The sequence below is a fragment of the Lissotriton helveticus genome, chromosome 11, assembly GCF_964261635.1.
Source record: "Lissotriton helveticus chromosome 11, aLisHel1.1, whole genome shotgun sequence".
Classification (NCBI taxonomy): Eukaryota; Metazoa; Chordata; class Amphibia; order Caudata; family Salamandridae; genus Lissotriton; species Lissotriton helveticus.
In genome coordinates this window covers 825,948,228-825,973,605 of record NC_136072.1, presented here as the reverse complement: position 1 = coordinate 825,973,605, position 25,378 = coordinate 825,948,228, and the positions used below count along the sequence as shown (strand labels likewise).

The 25,378-nt window shown below is 46.5% G+C and overlaps 1 protein-coding gene across 4 annotated transcripts in view; it reads left to right on the top strand.

Annotated features, from left to right (window-relative positions):
• LOC144792108 (myoferlin-like) overlaps positions 1–25,378 on the top strand; it is a 2,487,894-nt gene that overhangs the window by 2,052,547 nt on the left and 409,969 nt on the right. The gene's annotated exons all lie outside the window — the stretch shown is intronic.

Sequence of the window (25,378 nt, the reverse complement as noted above, 5' to 3'; positions counted from 1 at the left end):
CCTTTTAGGTTCAGCTACCTTTGTCGGCTCATGGCGTGCCTCACTCTCAGACTGCATTGGTGGGTTCCAATCAATATCAAGATCATCAGAAGGAAGGGGGATTTAAGAAGAACTTGTAGTAGTAGCCCTCCTTGACCTTTTTCCTGCTGGGGATCTGGAAGACAATGGATCATCATCAGGAGGAGTGGCTTCCTCGGATGATACCTCCGCTTGATTCTCGATTTCCTGATGTGCCCCTGCTTCTGGAGGAACAAGCATTGTGGGCAGTTGTGCCGCTCCATTCGCCTCTAGTTGCGCCTCTCCATGCGCTTGCACTTCTCCTTGCGAATGTACTTGCGCTTGTACTTGCGCTTTTACTAGTTGCACCTGTGGTTGTCGTTGCGGCTGTGGTTGTTGAACACTCATCAGATGAGTTACACCATGCATTGATTGGATGCTACTTTCTTGCGATGAGCCAACATCACTGGTCGATGGTGATTGAACAATTACAGTGGCTGCCACTGCAGGACTCATGGTCTTGGACCTAACTTGGCGTGGTGGCACTGAGCCCAATGAAGCGGATGTGCTGCTCCCAGCTTGGTCCCCGGCGGACACCGCTGCTGCTGCAGGCGTAGTTTTTTCCCCCAAAAAAGGTGTCTGTGGGCACACCAGTCTCCTTGGTAGGTGGTGCCACTTGCTTCTTCTGCTCTTTCTTACTGGCAATGGCATTGGCAACTTTTTTTGTAGAGGCGCTACGGCCACCTTTCTTTGGGCCCATCTTCTTCAGATGTCAGAACAGCAGACAGCAGTTGCACGAGTTACAGAGTTGTCTGTGGCCACACGTGACGTCACGTGACGTTGTACTGCACACACCGCTGCAGGACTTCTTCCAGGCACTGATGATGAACACTGATGTGATTCTCTTGTGCACCTAAAAGCAAAGGAAGCCAGAGGAACATCAGTTAAATAAATGTTGCATATGTCGTGCTTCAATTAATATTTGCAACTAGGCATTGCATTTATTAATATTACAACAACACACCCAAAAACGGAAAGACACAAAATATAAATTGCAATTCTAATCCAAAATGGATGTATAAATTAATAGAAGAGAGACCACACAGAGAGAGTTGGTGCATGCACCACTGAGTACCCCTGGGCCTAATGGATGAAAGCAAGGCAGACTGGGTGCAGGCCTATGGCACAAAGCACACTGCCTGGCTTCAAAATGGCCCCTAGACCCCCACCCACATGGCCAGGCCCTGGACCAGGCCTCAAAATGGCCCCCACCCACATGGCCAGACCCTGGACCAGGCCCCAATAACACCCAAAATATCGAAATACACACAAAAAATCACCCCAATCCAATGGCATCCATGCCATAAATTATGTTTAAATTCAAGAGAACACACAGACAGAGTTGTTTCATGCACCACTGAGTACCCCTGGGCATAATGGATGAAAACAAGGCAGACTGGTTGCAGGCCTATGGCACAAAGCACACTGCCTGGCTTCAAAATGGCCCCTAGACCCCCACCGACATGGCCAGGCCCTGGACCAGGCCTCAAAATGGCCCCCACCCACATGGCCAGACCCTGGACCAGGCCCCAATAACACCCAAAATATCGAAATACACACAAAAAATCACCCAATCCAATGGCATCCATGCCCTAAATGATGTTTAAATTCAAGACAACACACAGACAGAGTTGTTTCATGCACCACTGAGTACCCCTGGGCATAATGGATGAAAACAAGGCAGACTGGTCGCAGGCCTATGGCACAAAGCACACTGGCTGGCTTCAAAATGGCCCCTAGACCCCCACCGACATGGCCAGGCCCTGGACCAGGCCTCAAAATGGCCCCCACCCACATGGCCAGGCCCTGGACCAAGCCCCAACGACACCCCAAAAATCGAAATACACACACAAATTACCCCAATCCAATGGCATCCATGCCCTAAATGATGTTTAAATTCAAGAGAACACACAGATAGAGTTGTTTCATGCACCACTGAGTACCCCTGGGCATAATGGATGAAAGCTAGGCAGACTGGTTGCAGGCCTATGGCACAAAGCACACTGCCTGGTTTCGAAATGGCCCCTAGACCCCCACCCACATGGCCAGGCCCTGGACAAGGCCTCAAAATGGCCCCCACCCACATGGCCAGGCCCTGGACCAAGCCCCAACGACACCCCAAAAATCGAAATACACACACAAATTACCCCAATCCAATGGCATCCATGCCCTAAATGATGTTTAAATTCAAGAGAACACACAGATAGAGTTGTTTCATGCACCACTGAGTACCCCTGGGCATAATGGATGAAAGTAAGGCAGACTGGTTGCAGGCCTATAGCACAAAGCACACTGCCTGGCTTCAAAATGGCCCCTAGACCCCCACCCACATGGCCAGGCACTGGACCAGGCCTCAAAATGGCCCCCATCCACATGGCCAGGCCCTGGACCAGGCCCCAACAACACCCTAAAAATCGACTTACACACAAAAAGCACCCAATCGAATGACATCCATGCCCTAAATTATGTCTAAATTCAAGAGACCCCACAGAAAGACATGGCCCATGCACCACTGGCTACCCCTGGGCCTACTGGCTAGTGTGGCTTTAACACGCACCCCAAAATTACAAAAAACATCCACAAAGATATAATAACAGTGAACTATTCAATTCCATGCCATAAATGATATTTAAGTTCAACAAAACTCACAGAAACAGTTGTATCATGCACCCATGACTAACCCTGGGCCTTCTAGATACTGTGGCTACCCACAACATATTTTTTTTAAAGTTGTGAAAAAGTTTATAAATTGTAGTTGCAGCAACTGCAATGCCCCAAACAAACAACACCAACTTACTTGTAAAATCTCAGCTCCAAAAGTGATCCAAACAAAAGTCCTCAAATACAAATATCCAGCAGCAGCCACAAAGAGTAATCCTTCCAGCTCCAGATCCAAATGAAAAGTGACCAGGACATGGACAAAGCACTGGGAGGAGCCTGCTGGACAGGAACAGGAAGTTGGAGACTCTGGGTCACTTTTTTCCTCCCAACCCCCTAAAAATGCACTCCTTGCACAACAAAGTGCAGCCAAATGTCAATCTGAGGAGTTATTCTGATCCAAATCATCAATTTCAGAAGGTTTATGCTGCCAGCGATAGATTTCTTGTGCATAATTGCAATTTCTGCTATTTCGGGAAAGCGAGAAGTTCAAATCTCCTGCCGGAAGTCAGCTGCGCGGCGCATCTACGTGTTCGCAATTGTTTACTCTCGCGATGTGTGGTCACGGGCCCTTATGACGTATCCGCGTTTTGAGCGTCTCGCAGTGCAAGATGGCAGGACGCTTTGACGTAATCGTGGTCGAAAAGTCTCACGCGATAACGCAATGACGTACTCGCGGTCAAAAAGTCTTGCGCGATCACGCAGCAAGATCGAAAATGGCGCAGCGCACGCAAACCGGGAGGAAAACAACTCGGCAAACTCAGAATCACAGTAAGTCAACGCCGCGTGCGTGAGATTGTATTTTTGAAGTGCGACCAAGCAAAAAAAATCCGCCAACTCGCGAATTGCGAATTCTTTGACAATTTTGTGCGATTCGCTGACCTTGAAATTGCCAAAAATTCACAAATTCCGCGAGCGGAACAGATTTTTGGCCCATGCTTACATGTAAGGCCTTGCATACGACTTCTTTCCTCAAATCAAGACTTGATAGTGTAAGATTAGTCTCCAAGGCATGATATGAGTTGGGGAAGGTAAGAACTGGTGGGAGGGCATTGCTAGTTAAATCGGAGTATGTTTGTGCAAGTCAAATGTCTTGGGAAGGAAAGGAGTACCTCTCATCCTTCCATGGTCGAATAGGTGAGTATACTAAATTGTATATTTGTGACATTGCACGAAGTTTCATATTCACTTGTTTGGTCCCCGTTCTGAGGTGTGAAAAGATAATAATGATGCATTTTTCCTGCAAAATTTATACCAGGTTTTACCTACAAATATATATGAGGGGCAGCTCAAATGTGCAGTAATTACAACAACACTCCTATTTCTGAGAGTTTACACTCAAGTCGGCTAATCTGCATTAATTTAAATGAGTACACTACTTCCTGCGGCACTCCAGGAGGAGGCTAGAGCTCCTTTACAACGTTCCAATCACAGTAATCAAAGTATGGTAATCAGTAATCCATTTCAGAAAGAAGTTTATTATGTAGGTCACATATTACATCATAGTGACTCTGTAGCAAAATCGTGCACGCAATTCATGATTCTGTAGCATCCAATTGTATCACTGGTATCCCAGTATCCCTATGCATTTCGGGACGTGGCCCTTCATCAGGGGATAGTATACAATCTGAAAGTAAAGAGCTAAATGTCAGGAGGGGGATCTACCAACCACAATATGTATACATCACTAAATGAAAAGCAAGTTAAAGAAACCAGTCGGTTAAGGTTTAAGGGTGAGTATCACGATGGATAGGGTAAAGAACCACACCAAGAAAAATAGACTCTAAAAACAACCAAAGTGGGTGTAATGTATTCAGATCTAAATAGAATGCATTGGTGTAAAAACCACGTGAAGTAATAGTCCAAGATAGATTCTGGTCTCTGTGAGTCAAAACGGATCCACACTGAAATAATATGAACCTGTACTGCCGTGAAGCCCATAAAAAACAAACAAAGTGCACGCTATGGAAACCGTGAGAGCAAAGTCCGTAAAGAAGATCAGCGGTGTTGTGAACCCAAATACAGCGAGTCACGTAATCAAAAGCATGCTCGTGTAGGTGAACAAAAGTTAAAGGGCTTACCAGATACACGGTGTGCGAGCAACGCCTAACCGATTTAGGATAGTAGGTCAGTGTGACGTGCAGATATGCGGAAGTAAATAAGGGTGCAGAAAATAAAAGACGGACCAAGGTAAAACGGGAGAAACAATCTACCGATAAAAGTGTGACGGGAAAACTATATAACGAATGGCCCCGGGACGGGCTTCAGAGTATGATTAATAAAAAGTGTGTGCAAGAGATAACATATAATGCCTATGAAATACGGAGAACGGTAGACAGGGTGTGTGACCTCGTAACGGCGGCCATCTTGGAATGGTCTTTCAAAACGACAAAAAATAGTAGACTGGGGTAGATAGACAAAGTGGAGACATAATGAAGCCTGGGTGTACAATAAAATACATATCACAGAAATAATATTATGTGAACCACAGTGTAAACAAACTTACGCATTAGTGGAACATAAACAAAAATCAAAAATATATAAGTAAAATAAAATGAACAGGTCAGGAGAAACGTAATCAAGTTAAAAGAGAAAATAGACGGGATGTATGGAGATGAAGGAAAAAAAAATAAACGACAAAGACAAGACAAAGACAAGACAAAGACAGGTACATGACGGACATAACTATGTTGAGAAATAAAAAAATTAACCAGATACCACACGAATGGACATATCAATCATATTGAGACAGAAAGTAGAAACAAAGACATTAATAAAAGTTTGGGAAAAAAACATTAGAAGAAGATGTTAATAGCAAGCTAGACAATACATCTATTAGAGGAAACAACTGTATTCTATCCTGTCATTCAAGCCTTTAGGCTGGCAGTCATCAAGTCTCTTTATCCATACTGTCTCTCTTTGAAGGAGTCTTTTTTTGTTATCCATGCCTGGTCTCAGCGGTACAATCTCTAAAACAAGGAACCGCAATTGACTCACGTTATGTTGGTGTGAAATGAAGTGAGCCGCAAGTGGTGCTTTCGTGGACTTATTTCTGATGGTACTCTTATGTTCGGTTAGACGGACTTTAATTTTTCTTTCCGTCTTGCCCACATAGGGTAATCCACAAGGGCATTTGAGTAGATACACAACGTTCTTTGAATCGCAAGTGGCATTGGTTGACAGTTTGATGACCTTTCCGGATGATGGGTGGTTGATGGTATTGCCTTTAATGACGTTATGACAATGACTGCAGTTTAAGCATGGTTTAGTACCAGAGTATTGAGTGGAGGAGTCTGCTGGTTCAGTCTCCAAAATGTTCTTGATGTTTTTGGCTCTCTGGTAAGCAAACAACGGTCTATGATTGAAAATGCCCTGAAAGTCTGGTTCATAACGGATCATATCCCAATTTTTTAAGATGATTTTTCTGAATGTCGATGCTTCTTACAGAGTATTTAGACACGAACACAGATCTTTGGTCACCAATGGGTTTGGTGAGTGGGGTCAACAGATCTTGGCGATTCTTGGCAGCGGCGCGTGATTTGGCACTTTGTAACGTGGATTCTGGATATTTACGATCTCTGTATTGTTGCAAGATCTTTTGTTCCGACAGTTCATAGGCTTCACGTTCAGAACAGATTCTTTTGGCTCTTAACAGCTGAGAGTAGGGTAAATGTTTTTTCAAGGAGGTTGGGTGACAGCTGTTGAAAAAAAGCGCATTATTTCTGTCAGTGGCCTTGACATATACTTCACGTGGTTTTTACACCAATGCATTCTATTTAGATCTGAATACATTACACCCACTTTGGTTGTTTTTAGAGTCTATTTTTCTTGGTGTGGTTCTTTACCCTATCCATCGTGATACTCACCCTTAAACCTTAACCGACTGGTTTCTTTAACTTGCTTTTCATTTAGTGATGTATACATATTGTGGTTGGTAGATCCCCCCTCCTGACATTTAGCTCTTTACTTTCAGATTGTATACTATCCCCTGATGAAGGGCCACGTCCCGAAATGCATAGGGATACTGGGATACCAGTGATACAATTGGATGCTACAGAATCATGAATTGCGTGCACGATTTTGCTACAGAGTCACTATGATGTAATATGTGACCTACATAATAAACTTCTTTCTGAAATGGATTACTGATTACCATACTTTGATTACTGTGATTGGAACGTTGTAAAGGAGGTCTAGCCTCCTCCTGGAGTGCCGCAGGAAGTAGTGTAGGCGTTCCCTACACTCCCCTATATTCGATTGGAAATTTTGAGTCCCACTGGCCGGGAGGGACCCATTCCTAGGCACCCAAAGACACGATTACCATCGTATTAATTACGACCCATTTGAATGTCCTTCTAAGGAGTGCCGCCATCCCCACTCAACCTATTGATCTTTAATTTAAATGAGGCCACAATGTGAGCACCTCACAATATTTTGCTCTGAAAGGCCACCCCACTTCCTGCCTAGTTAGAACCATGCAAAGTAAAATAAAAAGTAATTTAATTCTGCCTTAGGATCGTCTGCAACGCTATCCATATTTCCAATAATACAGGTAAAAAATAAAACTCACATCATTATGGGTTTATCGACATGTGAAGGCAATAGGATTTTTATTTATTAAAGGCTCCAATTTACCCTGTAAGGTGAGGTCTCAGTCCTGGCAAAACAAGCCCCTTCCGGAGGACAGTCTGGCCCACCTGCCCTCAGACTCAGAGCCCTGCTTGTGTTTCCAGGCACACCGCATCTGGTCTTGCTGTCCTCCATAGCAGCCTGACCTGTTTTCCCTGGACACAGCCTTGCCTGTCTCGCTTTTCGCACACTTTGCTATCCTTTCTTCTTGTCACAGCCTGGCCTGCCTTCCCTGTCCTCACACAGCATGTCTCTGCTGCAACACAGTGACCACATCTGTCAAGGGGAACGGTAAATGTGAGCTTGATAATGTGGTAACCGCAGGCAGCACAAGAGTGAAACGGTTCAGTGGTGGAAGGCTTGTTATGAGTGGCATCGCATCAGTCGCTGCCCACATTCTATATGGGAATTATCCTGAATTTCCATGCAAATTAAACTGGGAATCAAATGTTCTTATGGTCTATAGTTACCTCGTCTTGAGGATGTCCCGTGTCTCTCCTTAAGTGCTGATTCCCTCGAGAAGAGCTTTTCTTAGAATTAATGTTTTCTTCGCTAAGAATAATGCAAGGATTTTTGGTGCCATGGGCAAAACTGCATTTTTAGGTCGAGCCTAGCTATTGCGTAAGCAATCACTATGCGAGCTTATAGTAAGGGGAAAAGAAAAGTCTACCAAAGACCTCTGGAATACCGTTTATGGCCAGTGCATGTGAGGCATTCAAGCGCGAAGCTGGCATCTGGCATCGACTTGAAAGCAGCAGACTGCTTTCGCCAGGTCACGCTCAGCCTCACTTCCTGCTCCCCCTCTTACAGCAATTAACTTTCGTTCGCTCACACCCCATATGCCCGTTCCCTCCCACCCTTCCTTTGATGTCCGCTTTTTTTTACTTTCATGCAAGAAGGGTGTACAACGAGGGTTGGGATCCATGACACCTTTTAAGGATAACAACTATGTAAATCATTAGCATTTATATCAATTAAATGCATATTTCTTATATGTGTATGGCTAATTTAATTAGCGTGGCCGCGCTGGACTCCACGCAGTTTCTCTCCACCCTCAGGCAGCATCTCCCTCATTGACTCGAACCGCATCGTCTTTCCCCTCATTAACAGCTTTATTCTTTGACCGGCTGTAATGAATGGTTTGTCACACGTGCACAGTGCCTATGGTGTCGCTGCCCCTTCCTGCAGGGGCTCACACTCTTATAAAACGGTCCATGCCGTCCCCGGTAAACTTCAGTGCTCATCGGCTTTTCACCGTAGAATGGCAGATTTAATATTTTGAGTGTTTTTGTGCGTGCCGTGGTTTCTGCAGATGGTTTGCAAGAGTTAGGCCATTTTTAAACCCCTCGGGACTCGTATGCAAAATGTAGGGTGTCAGAGCTGCTCCTCCTACCACTCAGTGTCACATAATTATATGCGACATAATTACACTGCACTCAATGCAACATACACTCCAAACAATACCACTCAGTGCCATATAATTATATGCATCAAAATTACAAATTGCCAGCCACACACTTGCTCAAATCCTCTATTTTTGAGGGGAAAAAAACAAGTGAAACTTCCTGGTTGATCAGGGTATATTACTAATAATTTGAGAGGTGGGACTATTCCCTGGGGGCTACAGGTGAAGAACGTGCCTGTGATCTTTACTGAGGATACTGAATACAGAAAGGGATTCAGTTGTATCAACACAAAATGTAGTAGGGACCTTATGGTCCATACTATAGAAACAGCACAGAGACTCAGTGCAAAAGAACTTGAAGAAATAGAAGCACTAACCCAGGATATAAAAGATAGTCCGACAATACCTGATGCCAAAGCGTTATTAGAAAAAATAGAGAAAGAAATCTTGGCATTTAAAGATAACACACTGAATAACAAAATTGCACAATACGAGAGAGATTCAAAGGCATTCACGCTCGAGAAAGCATATCCTTTTTTGAAAGACGAGTATTATACTCCGACTGAGTCAAGGGGAGCATTGCGCAACTATCAGGGGAGGTCCCGGTATAGGTTTAAAACTTTTTCAGAAACCTCATCATCATCTGATTCATCGGGCTCTGATACACGTGGAAACCAAAACAAAAAGCAGGTGTCTTTTTTAGAGAAGGACCAGCAAGGAAAGACCAGATTCAAGGTACCATGGGAGATGCGGACAAGGAGGAATTTTTACAAATCATAAAGGCACCATCAACAATAGTCAACCTATCGGCCAAAACACTCACAAGAGATGAGGAATCTGTATTAAACCTAGGACTAAAATGTGTCCTTCGACAACGTACAGACTTTACCCAAATGAAGCTAGAAACTATAGAATTTTGTCGCAAAATTCGACTTAGGGCCTTTTTTGCCAACCAGTCACCTATGGTAGAAAAAGAAACGACTGGGCTACGTAACAAATCGTCTTTTATACCTACCCAAAAAATTCCAAAACAGATCTATGCCTTCGAACAAATTATGCTTTCCTCTATTGATAGCTGCAAACACAACAATGATGGACAGAATGTGGATCAATGTCACACATTCACCCCAGTCCAAAGATCTGGGCCCAAATCCATCGTTTTTCCACTCCACACCACCCTGGGTTAGACAATGGCGATATGCAAATCAGCGCTGACCCTGTGCCCCATGGGAACAGTCCAGTCCGAACTACAAAAGCCATGTCCTTCCCAGAACGGAAACAAGCATCCGAGGACCGGCCCGGTTTCGAGGTAACACCTCTCATCAGCCCGGCTAGCTTGATTCCAGTGGTGTGGAGTGCCTGGGACTCACGTCTGAGCATCCCCAGTACACTTAGAGCGGTAACTGCAAACACAACAATGATGGACAGAATGTGGATCAATGTCACACATTCACCCCAGTCCAAAGATCTGGGCCCAAATCCATCGTTTTTCCACTCCACACAACCCTGGGTTAGACAATGGCGATATGCAAATCAGCGCTGACCCTGTGCCCCATGGGAACAGTCCAGTCCGAACTACAAAAGCCATGTCCTTCCCAGAACGGAAACAAGCATCCGAGGACCGGCCCGGTTTCGAGGTAACACCTCTCATCAGCCCGGCTAGCTTGATTCCAGTGGTGTGGAGTGCCTGGGACTCACGTCTGAGCATCCCCAGTACACTTAGAGCGGTAACTGCAAACACAACAATGATGGACAGAATGTGGATCAATGTCACACATTCACCCCAGTCCAAAGATCTGGGCCCAAATCCATCGTTTTTCCACTCCACACCACCCTGGGTTAGACAATGGCGATATGCAAATCAGCGCTGACCCTGTGCCCCATGGGAACAGTCCAGTCCGAACTACAAAAGCCATGTCCTTCCCAGAACGGAAACAAGCATCCGAGGACCGGCCCGGTTTCTAGGTAACACCTCTCATCAACCCGGCTAGCTTGATTCCAGTGGTGTGGAGTGCCTGGGACTCACGTCTGAGCATCCCCAGTACACTTAGAGCGGTAACTGCAAACACAACAATGATGGACAGAATGTGGATCAATGTCACACATTCACCCCAGTCCAAAGATCTGGGCCCAAATCCATCGTTTTTCCACTCCACACCACCCTGGGTTAGACAATGGCGATATGCAAATCAGCGCTGACCCTGTGCCCCATGGGAACAGTCCAGTCCGAACTACAAAAGCCATGTCCTTCCCAGAACGGAAACAAGCATCCGAGGACCGGCCCGGTTTCGAGGTAACACCTCTCATCAGCCCGGCTAGCTTGATTCCAGTGGTGTGGAGTGCCTGGGACTCACGTCTGAGCATCCCCAGTACACTTAGAGCGGTAACTGCAAACACAACAATGATGGACAGAATGTGGATCAATGTCACACATTCACCCCATTCCAAAGATCTGGGCCCAAATCCATTGTTTTTCCACTCCACACCACCCTGGGTTAGACAATGGCGATATGCAAATCAGCGCTGACCCTGTGCCCCATGGGAACAGTCCAGTCCGAACTACAAAAGCCATGTCCTTCCCAGAACGGAAACAAGCATCCGAGGACCGGCCCGGTTTCGAGGTAACACCTCTCATCAGCCCGGCTAGCTTGATTCCAGTGGTGTGGAGTGCCTGGGACTCACGTCTGAGCATCCCCAGTACACTTAGAGCGGTAACTGCAAACACAACAATGATGGACAGAATGTGGATCAATGTCACACATTCACCCCAGTCCAAAGATCTGGGCCCAAATCCATCGTTTTTCCACTCCACACCACCCTGGGTTAGACAATGGCGATATGCAAATCAGCGCTGACCCTGTGCCCCATGGGAACAGTCCAGTCCGAACTACAAAAGCCATGTCCTTCCCAGAACGGAAACAAGCATCCGAGGACCGGCCCGGTTTCGAGGTAACACCTCTCATCAGCCCGGCTAGCTTGATTCCAGTGGTGTGGAGTGCCTGGGACTCACGTCTGAGCATCCCCAGTACACTTAGAGCGGTAACTGCAAACACAACAATGATGGACAGAATGTGGATCAATGTCACACATTCACCCCAGTCCAAAGATCTGGGCCCAAATCCATCGTTTTTCCACTCCACACCACCCTGGGTTAGACAATGGCGATATGCAAATCAGCGCTGACCCTGTGCCCCATGGGAACAGTCCAGTCCGAACTACAAAAGCCATGTCCTTCCCAGAACGGAAACAAGCATCCGAGGACCGGCCCGGTTTCGAGGTAACACCTCTCATCAGCCCGGCTAGCTTGATTCCAGTGTTGTGGAGTGCCTGGGACTCATGTCTGAGCATCCCCAGTACACTTAGAGCGGTAACTGCAAACACAACAATGATGGACAGAATGTGGATCAATGTCACACATTCACCCCAGTCCAAAGATCTGGGCCCAAATCCATCGTTTTTCCACTCCACACCACCCTGGGTTAGACAATGGCGATATGCAAATCAGCGCTGACCCTGTGCCCCATGGGAACAGTCCAGTCCGAACTACAAAAGCCATGTCCTTCCCAGAACGGAAACAAGCATCCGAGGACCGGCCCGGTTTCGAGGTAACACCTCTCATCAGCCCGGCTAGCTTGATTCCAGTGGTGTGGAGTGCCTGGGACTCACGTCTGAGCATCCCCAGTACACTTAGAGCGGTAACTGCAAACACAACAATGATGGACAGAATGTGGATCAATGTCACACATTCACCCCAGTCCAAAGATCTGGGCCCAAATCCATCGAGTGGAAAAACAATGGATTTGGGCCCAGATCTTTGGACTGGGGTGAATGTGTGAGATTGATCCACATTCTGTCCATCACTGTTGTGTTTGCAATTACCGCTCTAAGTGTACTGGGGATGCTCAGACGTGAGTCCCAGGCACTCCACACCACTGGAATCAAGCTAGCCGGGCTGATGAGAGGTGTTACCTCGAAACCGGGCCGGTCCTCGGATGCTTGTTTCCGTTCTGGGAAGGACATGGCTTTTGTAGTTCAGACTGGACTGTTCCCATGGGGCACAGGGTCAGCGCTGATTTGCATATCGCCATTGTCTAACCCAGGGTGGTGTGGAGTGGAAAAACGATGGATTTGGGCCCAGATCTTTGGACTGGGGTGAATGTGTGACATTGATCCACATTCTGTCCATCATTGTTGTGTTTGCAGTTACCGCTCTAAGTGTACTGGGGATGCTCAGACGTGAGTCCCAGGCACTCCACACCACTGGAATCAAGCTAGCCGGGCTGATGAGAGGTGTTACCTTGAAACCGGGCCGGTCCTCGGATGCTTGTTTCCGTTCTGGGAAGGACATGGCTTTTGTAGTTCGGACTGGACTGTTCCCATGGGGCACAGGGTCAGCGCTGATTTGCATATCGCCATTGTCTAACCCAGGGTGGTGTGGAGTGGAAAAACGATGGATTTGGGCCCAGATCTTTGGACTGGGGTGAATGTGTGACATTGATCCACATTCTGTCCATTACTGTTGTGTTTGCAATTACCGCTCTAAGTGTACTGGGGATGCTCAGACGTGAGTCCCAGGCACTCCACACCACTGGAATCAAGCTAGCCGGGCTGATGAGAGGTGTTACCTCGAAACCGGGCCGGTCCTCGGATGCTTGTTTCCGTTCTGGGAAGGACATGGCTTTTGTAGTTCGGACTGGACTGTTCCCATGGGGCACAGGGTCAGCGCTGATTTGCATATCGCCATTGTCTAACCCAGGGTGGTGTGGAGTGGAAAAACGATGGATTTGGGCCCAGATCTTTGGACTGGGGTGAATGTGTGACATTGATCCACATTCTGTCCATCACTGTTGTGTTTGCAATTACCGCTCTAAGTGTACTGGGGATGCTCAGACGTGAGTCCCAGGCACTCCACACCACTGGAATCAAGCTAGCCGGGCTGATGAGAGGTGTTACCTCGAAACCGGGCCGGTCCTCGGATGCTTGTTTCCGTTCTGGGAAGGACATGGCTTTTGTAGTTCGGACTGGACTGTTCCCACGGGGCACAGGGTCAGCGCTGATTTGCATATCGCCATTGTCTAACCCAGGGTGGTGTGGAGTGGAAAAACGATGGATTTGGGCCCGATCTTTGGACTGGGGTGAATGTGTGACATTGATCCACATTCTGTCCATCACTGTTGTGTTTGCAATTACCGCTCTAAGTGTACTGGGGATGCTCAGACGTGAGTCCCAGGCACTCCACACCACTGGAATCAAGCTAGCCGGGCTGATGAGAGGTGTTACCTCGAAACCGGGCCGGTCCTCGGATGCTTGTTTCCGTTCTGGGAAGGACATGGCTTTTGTAGTTCGGACTGGACTGTTCCCATGGGGCACAGGGTCAGCGCTGATTTGCATATCGCCATTGTCTAACCCAGGGTGGTGTGGAGTGGAAAAACGATGGATTTGGGCCCAGATCTTTGGACTGGGGTGAATGTGTGACATTGATCCACATTCTGTCCATCACTGTTGTGTTTACTATTCCTCTATTGATAAACTAGAGAGAACCAAAAAATATTTTCATCAGAATATAAGCAAGGGACAAAGAAGTGCATTACAGAGCTTGAGGAATGATCAGTCAATAGTTGTAAAACAGGCTGATAAAGGCGGAGCGGTAGTCCTGTGGCCAAGAGAACAATATCTAGCTGAAGCTAATACACAGGTGAATAATAAAGTCTGGTACAGAAGATTACAGGAAGATCCTGTAAAAAATATACAGGGACTGATAGCTGACATTGTAAAAATAGGACTGGATGAAGGATATGTGGGTGTGAGAGAAGGTGAATTTTTAATCAAAAAATACCCCAGAACCCCAATCCTGTATTTCCTCCCTAAGATTCACAAAAGTCTAAATGAGCCGCCAGGACGACCCATTGTATCTGGATGTGATTCTTGCCTCGAACCACTTGCCAAATATGTGGACTTCTTTTTGAAGCCTTTTGTATGCTCTGTTAAATCATATCTCAGAGACACAATGGATTTCCTAGTAAAAGTAGAAGGAACTGATTTTAATCCTGCGTCACAATTGCTTGTGACAATGGACGTAACGTCCCTTTATACTCAGATACCCCAAGGAGAGGCACTGGAAGTAATTGAGCTTTATTTAGAAGCTCGTGTAAGACCACACCGTGTCCCCACCAGCTTCATTCTCAAACTGGCAGAAATAGCGTTGCGGAAAAACTATTTTCGATTCAACGAGCAGTTCTTCATGCAGACCAAAGGGACTGCTATGGGATGCCCCTATGCTCCTGAGATGGCTATACTGTATATGGCTGAATATGAGAAAAAATTCATTGACAGGGATAACCCATACTGCAGTCACATTAAGCAGTGGTTACGCTATATCGACGACGTGTGGCTCCTGTGGCAGGGGAGCCACACGGAGCTGATTGAGTTCCACGGATGGCTTAATTCAAAACATCCAGACATTAAATTCTCAATAGAGTCTAGTGACACAAGAATGACGTTTCTGGATGTGGAAATTACATGTTCTAATGGTAAGCTAGTCTCCTCTCTGTTTAAGAAGCAGACTGATAAAAATACAATATTGCATCATCAAAGTGACCACCCCAGGAACTTGAAGGCCAATTTGCCATATGGCCAACTGCTCCGTATTAGGAGAAACTGTACGGAGTTGTCAGAATATGAAAGACATGCTGATACATTCTGTCACGAAATGGAAAGCAGAGGGTACCCTAAAAAATTGTTAAAAAACTCATTTAAGCGGGCACGATGTACACCACGTGAATGTTTACTTCAGACAAAACCTAAAACAGAACTAGACCGGCTGGTCTGCGTTACCACATTTGGGCCTGACACTAACAAACTCAGGCAAACTGTGTTAAAAAACTGGCACTTACTTGAAAACTTGGATTGCCCTTTTCCCCGTCCCCTGTTTGCGTACAGGAAGAATAGAAGTATTCGAGAACAACTTGTACGAGCAGAAATAGCATTACCTAAACCCAAGAGCGACCTTTTGTCGAAATGGGGTATGAAACCCATTGAGGGTCACCATAAGTGTGGATCATGTGCAGTGTGTGGGACTACTGTGGAGGGGAAGGAATTTCAACATGGGAATACCAAGTGGAAACACTTGAGTTTCTCAAATTGCAAAACTCGGAATGTGGTGTATGTAGTTATCTGCCCATGCGATAAACACTACATAGGCAAGACAACACAACAAGTCAATATGCGCATAACGCAACATAAATCAAGACTGAAGAATAAGGTTCTAACCGCCCCTATGGTGGAACACTTTATCGAAAATAAACATACCGAGAATGACTTTAAATGGTCAATTCTGTATGTATTACAAAAATCAACATTTATTGACCATGATAAAGTTATATTGCAGAAAGAGGCATATTTGATATTGAAGTTCAACAGTGCTTTAAGTGGTCTCAATTCCCTGTCTGAGATATCTAGACTGTGAACTATATCAAACATAATGCTTCATACGCAAAGAGGTTGAATGCGCATTTTCGATAACACACGTTTGTAATTCACCTTCTATTCACAGCGAAAAAGATATTCTTCTCTAGACACACCACTCTATGATGGCCGCCACACAAGTGGAGTATAAACCCAGTTCCAACATGGCTGACATACACAGAGACTGTCAGCCGGGCGCCGGGTCGCAACGTGACAAAGTAAGTAGAAAGATAATACTGATCAAACTGCCCCAAACCGCAGCAATTCTTGAGGTTTAGTAAAACGATGTCACTTTCCTTTAAGGAAAACGAAGAACCATTGAGGACTGCGCTAGTGGTGCCCGCATTGCGAAAGAGCGTTTATCGCTGCATGCATACAGAATTCGAACAGCCCAACTTAAGAGTAACCGATTCCAGGTACGCTGAGTAGAGCACTGGGTGCCTTTTTCTCTCTCGTGTTAACGTTTTGAACTTAAAAAGTGCCTAAAACGATTATTTCACTACTTGCAGGCTGTAAATAAGGCACAAGATTGACTACAAATTCATAATGCTGAAAACGAAGGATCACATAAACGATCAAACCAGGTATGCCAAGAATACATGTGCCCCCATTCTGTTGTATTAAGTGACATAAAATGGGTTCTGATCCCTACATTTATTTTTAGATTCTGAAACAAGAAACTCAGGCAGAATTAACATTCTACCCACGAACCGGCAAACTCTGGGAAAAAGGTAAAAATAGGAATATGTCTTAAGTGCAGTAGGAAGCTTAAATATTTATCAACAATGCAGTTAAAACAAGCTTTGCTTTATACACTTACAGATACATCGTATAAAGGCAGAGCCCTGATGAGAATCCGTTGAGTTGACATACCGGATTCGAAACGCGTTGGCGAAAAAAAGATTAGACATTTATTTTGTTGAATAGACTGAATGAATTAATTTTGAGTCTATTTCTTATACTCTTTTTTGAGCTGACTACTAAGTGTGAGCTAACTACATCAAGTGGTAGTTCACTAACTCATTCACTGTTTTTTTTTACTCTTGTCTTTGAATAATTGTGTATCACTATTGTTTATATGTAATCACGAATAGTTGATGGTGTATATAGTGTATGGTTATGTGTTGTAAATAATTGTAAGTTGTAAATAAGTATTTGTTGAGCAAAATATAATTCAATAAGGTGTCTTTCTCATACATCACCCAAAAAAAGAAAAAATTAAATAATAAAGGGTTAAAGTGATATACCCTGATCAACCAGGAAGTTTCACTTGGTTTTTTTCCCTCAAAAATAGAGGATTTGAGCAAGTGTGTGGCTGGCAATTTGTAATTTTGATACTTAATAATGGTCCAGCTAGCCCCACGTCACAGGACCTGATTCCCCTAATTTCTCATATAATTATATGCTACATAATTACACTGCACTCAATGCAACATACACTCCGAATACCACTCAGTGCCACATAATTACATGCCACAAAATGACACTCTACTGAATACAACATACACTCCCCATATTACCACTCAGTGCCACATAATTACATGCCACATAATTACACTCTTCTCAATGCAACGTAAATACACTCCACATAATACCACTCAGTGCCATATAATTACACACCTCATACTTACACTCTACTCAATGCAACATAAGTACACTTTATCTATCTGTCTATCGCCCTCACTCTATCTGTCTATCTATCGCACTCACTCTATCGCCATCACTCTATCGATCGCCCTCACTCTATCTGTCTGTCTATCTATCTATCTATCTATCGCCCTCACTCTATCTATCTATCTATCTATCTCCCTCACTCTATCTATCTATCTATCTATCTATCTATCTATCTATCTATCTATCTATCTATCTATCTATCTATCTATCTATCTATCGCCCTCACTCTATCAATCTATCTATCGCCCTCACTCTATCTATCTATCGCACTCACTCTATCTATCACCCTCACTCTATCTATCGCCCTCACTCTATCTATCTATCTATCTATCTATCACACTCTATCTATCTATCTATCGCACTCACTCTATCTATTGCACTCACTCTATCTATCGCCCTCACTCTATCTATCGCCCTCACTCTATCTACCTATCACACTCACTCTATCTATCTATCTATGTATCGCACTCACTCTATCTATTGCATTCACTCTATCTATCGCACTCACTCTATCTATCTATCTATCTATCTATCTATCTATCTATCTATCTATCTATCTATCTATCTATCGCACTCACTCTATCTATCTATTGCATCACCACAGCATCACTCAGCACCACCACAGCATGACTCAGGGGCACCACAACATCACTATGCGCTACCAAAGCATCACTGAACGCGACAGCATCACTTGTCGCCCCCACAACATCACTCAGCACCACCACAGCATCAATCTGTGCAACCATTCAACAACAACTGGTTCAAATATGTTCTCTCAATGTTTCAAGCTTTATTACAAATGTCACAAAAAGATGTTAATATTTCACTTCTGTTCTTGGATTATTGTCACAATAAAATACACTGAAAATAATCTTCACAAAAGTTATTTGCAAAAGTTGAAGCTATTGCCATTATAAATTACAATAACTTTTATTTAAGTATTAATTATTTAAAAAAATTAAAAGCCATTGTTATTTGTAATATCAATACATCTAAGTCACGTAAATACAACACATATTGCATTACAAATGCTATAGGTGTCACATTTGTGAAAGTTAAACCTATTGGCATTGTAAATGACAAAGCTATTAATTTCGCTATTTTCAAAACCAACACATAAATACAAAATTTGTCATTTACAATACCAATAGCTCAAACTTTCCTAATGCGAGACCTATTGCATTGCAAATGCTTGTTTGCCTGTGGCGCCCAGACGCACCCAGCAAAATAACAGTGTTTTCTTCTCCCAGCCACAATCTATTGCTGTTTGCTGCCCCCTGCTGGTCTGGTGGAGCAGTATAAAATGGCTAGACTGTGTGCTGCTATGGCGTGTTAATCATGTTTGTAACAGTATGCAAGGGGGATCTCATGCCGTCCTACTCATCAAATTTTGCTGGCACTTTTGTAAAAAGCGCCGCCTTTTTCCAAACCTGCCGATCTCGCGATTTTTTGCAAATCGCGAAATCCTAGAGGGTCTGTACAATGCCACCTCCAACTCTATCAACACTGCTGGAGTCCATGTCATCTGGTATACAATGGGAATTATCAAATGCTTCTCCAGCTAGTTTCCTGCATTTAGGCATGCGCAGTGTAGCAGATCTGATAGAGACATCTAGCCACAGATTCTGTAGTAGGGGATCTCTGTGTATAGTCATAATCTAGTGAATAGCCCCGCCCATATGCGGGGACCCCGGAGCAATCAAAAATAATCTCTTGAATTGTCTTCTTTGCAGCCCTGCATAGACACTTAAGTGAAAATCAAAGACAAATAATGCAGCCTATCACTCAGCATCACTCAGCACCACTGGCCAAAACTTCAACTTAAAGTAAAAAGGATAGCCAAATAAAATAACATTTTACACATATCGCCAAGTTTCTCACCCAGAGAAACTTCCCTTCACCCAAGATCCTTGAAATGATAGAGAGGAAGGGTTGGACAGACTAGCCCACATAGGCTGCCATTATGTGTCTGGAAAAGGGATACCATGCCTTTAAGGAACTCTCCAGAGACCCTCGGTATCCCAGGATGCACAGCCAAAGTCCTTTTACTTTCAGTTCTTTTTTCCGGCTCCTGCTAGCAGGACCCTGGAGCATTGAGCTCTCTTTTCCAGTGTTTTGAGTGTTTCACTCGACATCTAGGGTCTTCCTCTTCCTATTGCTGTAGTGTTTCTCCAGTTTTTACCATTCTTTCTGTCGAATATGCCAGCTTTATTCGACAAGTGCCCTGAGTGTAGTAGGAAGATGGCTAAATCTGACCCCCACAGAGTATGCATACTCTATCTTCCCTCCTCCCATGTCCCTGACTCCTGTGATATCTGTCACTCTTTTTCCAGGAGGACCCTGCATGACAGGGAGAAGATTCGTCTCCAAGGCCTGGAGCAGAGAAGACATGAAGAGCCAGGTGGGACTTCTGGGCATGGAGGGACTCAGTCATCGTCCTCTGCCCGAGCTTCGGCCTCTGGGGGGCTCCCCAGTCAAGAAAAGGCCAGGAAAAGGCACAGATCCCGGTCGACGTCGATGACTACGACGTCGGCGTCAAGAGGTATGACAACTATCTGCTCTCTGTCGACCCAGGGCTCTGGGTCCAAGCGGCATCGCTGCTCGACGTCGAGACCTCGGACGAGGTCGAGGACTTGACAGCGTCGACGCACCATCGACGTCGAGATGAGTCCAGGAGGCGAAGGCACTCGCCCTTGAGGCTGTACCACCGTTCGCCGTCAACGTCGACACGACGGTCAATGTCGAGAAGAGGCAAGTCGACGTCAAAGAGAAGGCGAACGACATCTAGGAGATCGACATCGAGGAGTAGGATGTCGAAAAGGTCGACGTCGAGGAAGGAAAAATCGTCGTCGAAGAGACGGTCAAGGACCAGGACTGAGTCCCCTGTCTCAGTGGTACGTCTATCGTCCTCATCGGCGAGTTACCGGTCGCGGCGGCGCCGGCGCTTGGCCACAAAAAGGTCTGCCTCTAGGACATCTTCTGCGAGGCATGCTAAGAAGAAGAGGAGAGTGGTGAGATCGTCAGATTCGGAGTATTCACGGACCTACTCACCTTCTAGGCCTAGGACGCCTACGCCTCCACCGCTGCCTCCGAGGATGCCTCCTCCGCAGCTTCCTCCTCCTCCAGCAACGATTCCTCCTCCTCCTCCACCTACGCTTCCACCGCCTCCTACACCACCCCTGCCTCCTCTTCCACCGCCTCCCCGACCTCCACATTCTCGGCCTGAGGTTCCGGCTCTGATTCCTCCGCTTCTGTCTCCTCCTAAGCCGGTGGCTCCAGCTAGGCCCAGGAGATCTAGATCGAAGTCTAGAGGAAGGGATCGGACTCGCAGTAGACACCGCCCCTCCACAAGGTCACGCCATCGCCATAGGAGGGACAGGTCGCGGTCCCGTTACACGGGTTCCTCGAGTGACCGGAGATATTCTCCATCATTAACGGGTTCCCCGCCTACGAGAGTGTCACCTGTGGACGACATCGTGACATTTCAGGAGGTGCTGCTGAGGGGGCAGCGAAGTTATGGATCACATTGACGGTACCCACTCCATCTACCTCTGTGAACTTTGAGACCTTGCACAAACGGCATCTCTCTCGGCCGTTGTAGCCCTTGGTCCCAGGACTGGTGGAACCGGCCATGGAGCTGTTCTTGACACCGGCTTCAGTGAAGTCCGCTCCATCTCGGCTGAAAAAGAAATACAGGCCCCCGGATTCTGATCCAACGTTCTTTAGGGCAGATCCGGTACCGGATTTGGTCATCGTGACAGCGGCTAAGAAACAGCATGCCACTGCTCCGTCTTCTACGGTGCCTCCGGACAAGGAGAGCCTTCAGATGGACTCAGCCGGACAGAAGGTCTGCGGTACGGCTGCTACCTCCATGAAAGCGGCGAGTGCCTCGGCGCTCTTGGGTCGGTATGACCGCGCTTTGTGGGAGTCTCAGCAACAGTTTATCGAGCTCCTCCCGAAGGATAGCAGAGAGGACTTCCAGGAGATTTTGAACGTGGGCATGATGGTCTCCAATCAAGTCATCAGTACGGCGGCAGACTCCTCTCTACTGGCGGCTCATGGTTATTGCCATGGCATTAATTTTAGACGCCATTCCTGGTTACACCGTACCTCTCTCAAACCGGAGGCACAGCAGAGAGTCGCAAATTTGCCATTCTCGGGTTTGACGCTCTTCGGGACACATGCGGATGAGGAAATGGCCCGCATGAAGGCGGAAGTTGATGGCCGTTGGGTTGGAGAAACCAAAGGAACAACGGAAGTCCTTCCGTCCATTCCAGAGGAGGTATGGTTCTCAGAAACGAGGACAGGGTCGTCAGGCTGGCCAGCAGCAACAACAACAGCAGCAGTACCAGCGGCAGCCTTTCCAAAAGCGGCAGAGGGGAAGAGGCGGCCAGCAGTCCTCCTCGGCGAACAAGGGCCCGGCTGGGTCTAAGCCCTGAGGTGCTACTTCCCCCTCGTCCGTTACCCGCTCCGGTGGGGGGAAGCATACAAAATTACTTGGCAGAGTGAAGAAAAATTACTCAGGACAAGTGGGTGCTAAATATTGTTTGCAATGGATACAGTCTTCGTTTCGTCAGCCCTCCTCCAGCGATTCCACCTGTTCGCTCGCAGTTCCAGCTGCGCGAGCTCCAAGCGGAGGCCGATACCCTGTTAAGAAAAGGGGCGATAGAAGACGTTCCTTTGTCTCAAAGGGGAAAGGGTCTTTACTCACGGTTCTTCCTGGTGCGCAAGAAGGACAAGAACGAGTTCAGGCCCATTCTGGATTTGCGACTAGCAAACAAATGGATTCGCAGGGAAATGTTTTGCATGCTGTCTTTGCACTAGATTTATCCTCAGCTGCAAAGAGGAGACTGGCTTTGCGCAATAGATCTACAGGATGCGCACTTCCATGTGCCCATTGCACAGAAACACCGGAAGTTCCTGCGCTTTCTAGTCGGCGCCAATAACTATCAGTACACCGTACTACCGTTCGGACTGAAGTCTGCACCCAGGACCTTTTCAAAATGCATGGCAGTTGTGGCAGCACACCTGAGAAAGAACAAGGTGTTTGTCTTCCCGTACCTGGACGACTGGTTGATCAAAGCCTCCACCTTCCAGGAAGCACAACTGCACTTCAACAGGACGGCCGTTCTGTTGAACCAACTGGGGTTGCACATAAACATGTCCAAGTCTGTTCCGACTCCTGTCCAGTGCCTACAGGACTTGGGAGCCTCCATCGATACTCTTTCAGCAAGCGTGTCTTCTTCGGAGGAGCGACGCTTATCGATCCTTCGGAAGCCTCAGGTTCTTACGGCGATTCCGTCTACAACAGTGAGGACGTTGTCTTCTCTGCTACGGTCAATGGCATATTGCATCTTCCTCATGCCGCACGCACGCCTTCACGTGAGGCCGCTGCAAGAATGTCTGAAGGATCAGTGGGACCAGAAGCGGGGGAGCTGGGACGACAGGATCAGGCTGTCCCTTCACGCTCAACAGTCCCTGAGATGGTGGTGCTCAGCGGAGAATCTCCTCAAAGGGGTTCCATTCCACAAGGACATTCCCAATCAGACTATTGTCACGGATGCTTCTCTCCACGGCTGGGGAGCACATTCAGACCATCTACAGATCCAGGGAACTTGGTCCCCGTCGGAATCCACGTATCACATCAATTTCCTGGAACTCAGAGCTGTTCACTTGGCACTGAAGTCCTTTCATCCGTCCTTCCAGACCAACTCCTTGCTTGTTCAGACGGACAATACAACCACAATGTATTACCTCAACAAGCAGGGGGGCTCGAGATCGCACACACTGTCACTGGAAGCGCAGGCGATCTGGCACTGGCTGCTAGCCAGAGGACTGATGATAACGGCTACCCATCTGCCAGGTGTGCAGAATGCAGAATGTAGAATGCTCAGGCGGACGCACTCAGCAGGCTGGTGCAGGAAAACCACGAGTGGGTTCTAAACGACGAGGTGCTAAGAAACATCTTCGACAGATGGGGCACTCCAGACATAGATCTGTTCTCCACCGCCGAAAACAGAAAATGCCGAGCCTTCGCCTCCAAGTATTACCAACCGGGGACTCTGGGGAACGCACTATGGATCAGCTGGTCGAACAGCTTTCTGTACGCTTTTCCACCCATTCCCCTGATTCCGCTGGTGCTCATCAAACTGTCTCAGTCTAGAGCACGGATGATCCTCATTGCTCCGGAATGGCCCCGGCAGTGGTGGTTCACGGACCTGCTTCACAGGTCTCTCCTACCCCACCTGCGGCTGCCCTGTCGGCCGGACCTTCTCACGAATTTCGGGGGCAGATGGTGCACCCCAACCTCTCATCGTTGAGTTTGGCGGCATGGCTCCTGAGATAGTGCAATATGGAAACCTGAATCTACCTTATGATTGCATGGATATACTCAAGGAGGCTAAGCTACCTTCCACTAGGACTTCCTATGCCTACAAGTGGAAGAGGTTCTGCATCTGGTGCACTTCCAAGAACTATGACCCGACGACCTGCAAGGAAGATCTCATTCTTCCATACCTTTTGCATTTGGCTCAATCTGGCCTTAATATTCATTCTATTAAGGTTCATCTCGCAGCATTGACTGCGTATAGGAAATGCCCTTCACAGACATCCTTCTTCCAGATCCCTGTGATTAAAAGATTTGTTGGAAGGATTGAAGAAAGTGTTTCCTCCTGTTCGGAGTCCTTCGCCTTCATGGGAGCTGAATGTGGTGCTGTCCAGGTTGATGAAGGAACCTTTTGAGCCTATTCATAAGGCTTCACTACAGCACTTATCATGGAAGGCGGCGTTCCTCGTGGCCATTACATCGGCCGCAGGGTGAGTGAAATTCAGGCATTAGGTTGCCAGGAACCTTATACTGTATTTCATGCTGCTAAGGTTGTGATGCGTACTCACCCGAAGTTCCTTCCTAAGGTGATTTCGGATTTCCATTTCAATCAGAATATAACTTTACCTAAGTTTTTCCAAAATCCTTCCACTCCAGCGGAAAGGTCTCTTCATTCCCTGGATGTCAGAAGGGTGTTGAAATTCTACCTGGATAAGACCAAGGACATTCTTAGGTCAGACCAATTGTTTGTCAATTATGGGTCGGTCAGGACTGGTCTTGCCACCTCAAAACAGTCCATCTCGAGGTGGATTGTGTCCTGTATCCAGTTATGTTATCAGAAAGCTAACAAGACCTTAGGGGGTAAGCCTAAGGCTCATACTACCAGGGGCAAAGCAGCTTCAACGGCTTTGCTACGTAATGTTCCCATTGCAGATATCTGCAGGGCTGCCACTTGGAAGTCGGTCCATACCTTTGCTAAGCACTACTCTCTGGACTCTGATGCCAGGGCAGATGCTCAGGTTGGGCAGGCTTCGTTGACAAATCTGTTTGCACAGTAAGAGTATTGTCTTTTTCCTCCACCACCGGATTGGTTTGTTGGGATGGGCTTGCCATTCTATTCACTAGATTATGACTATACACAGAGATCCCCTACTACAGAAGGAGTA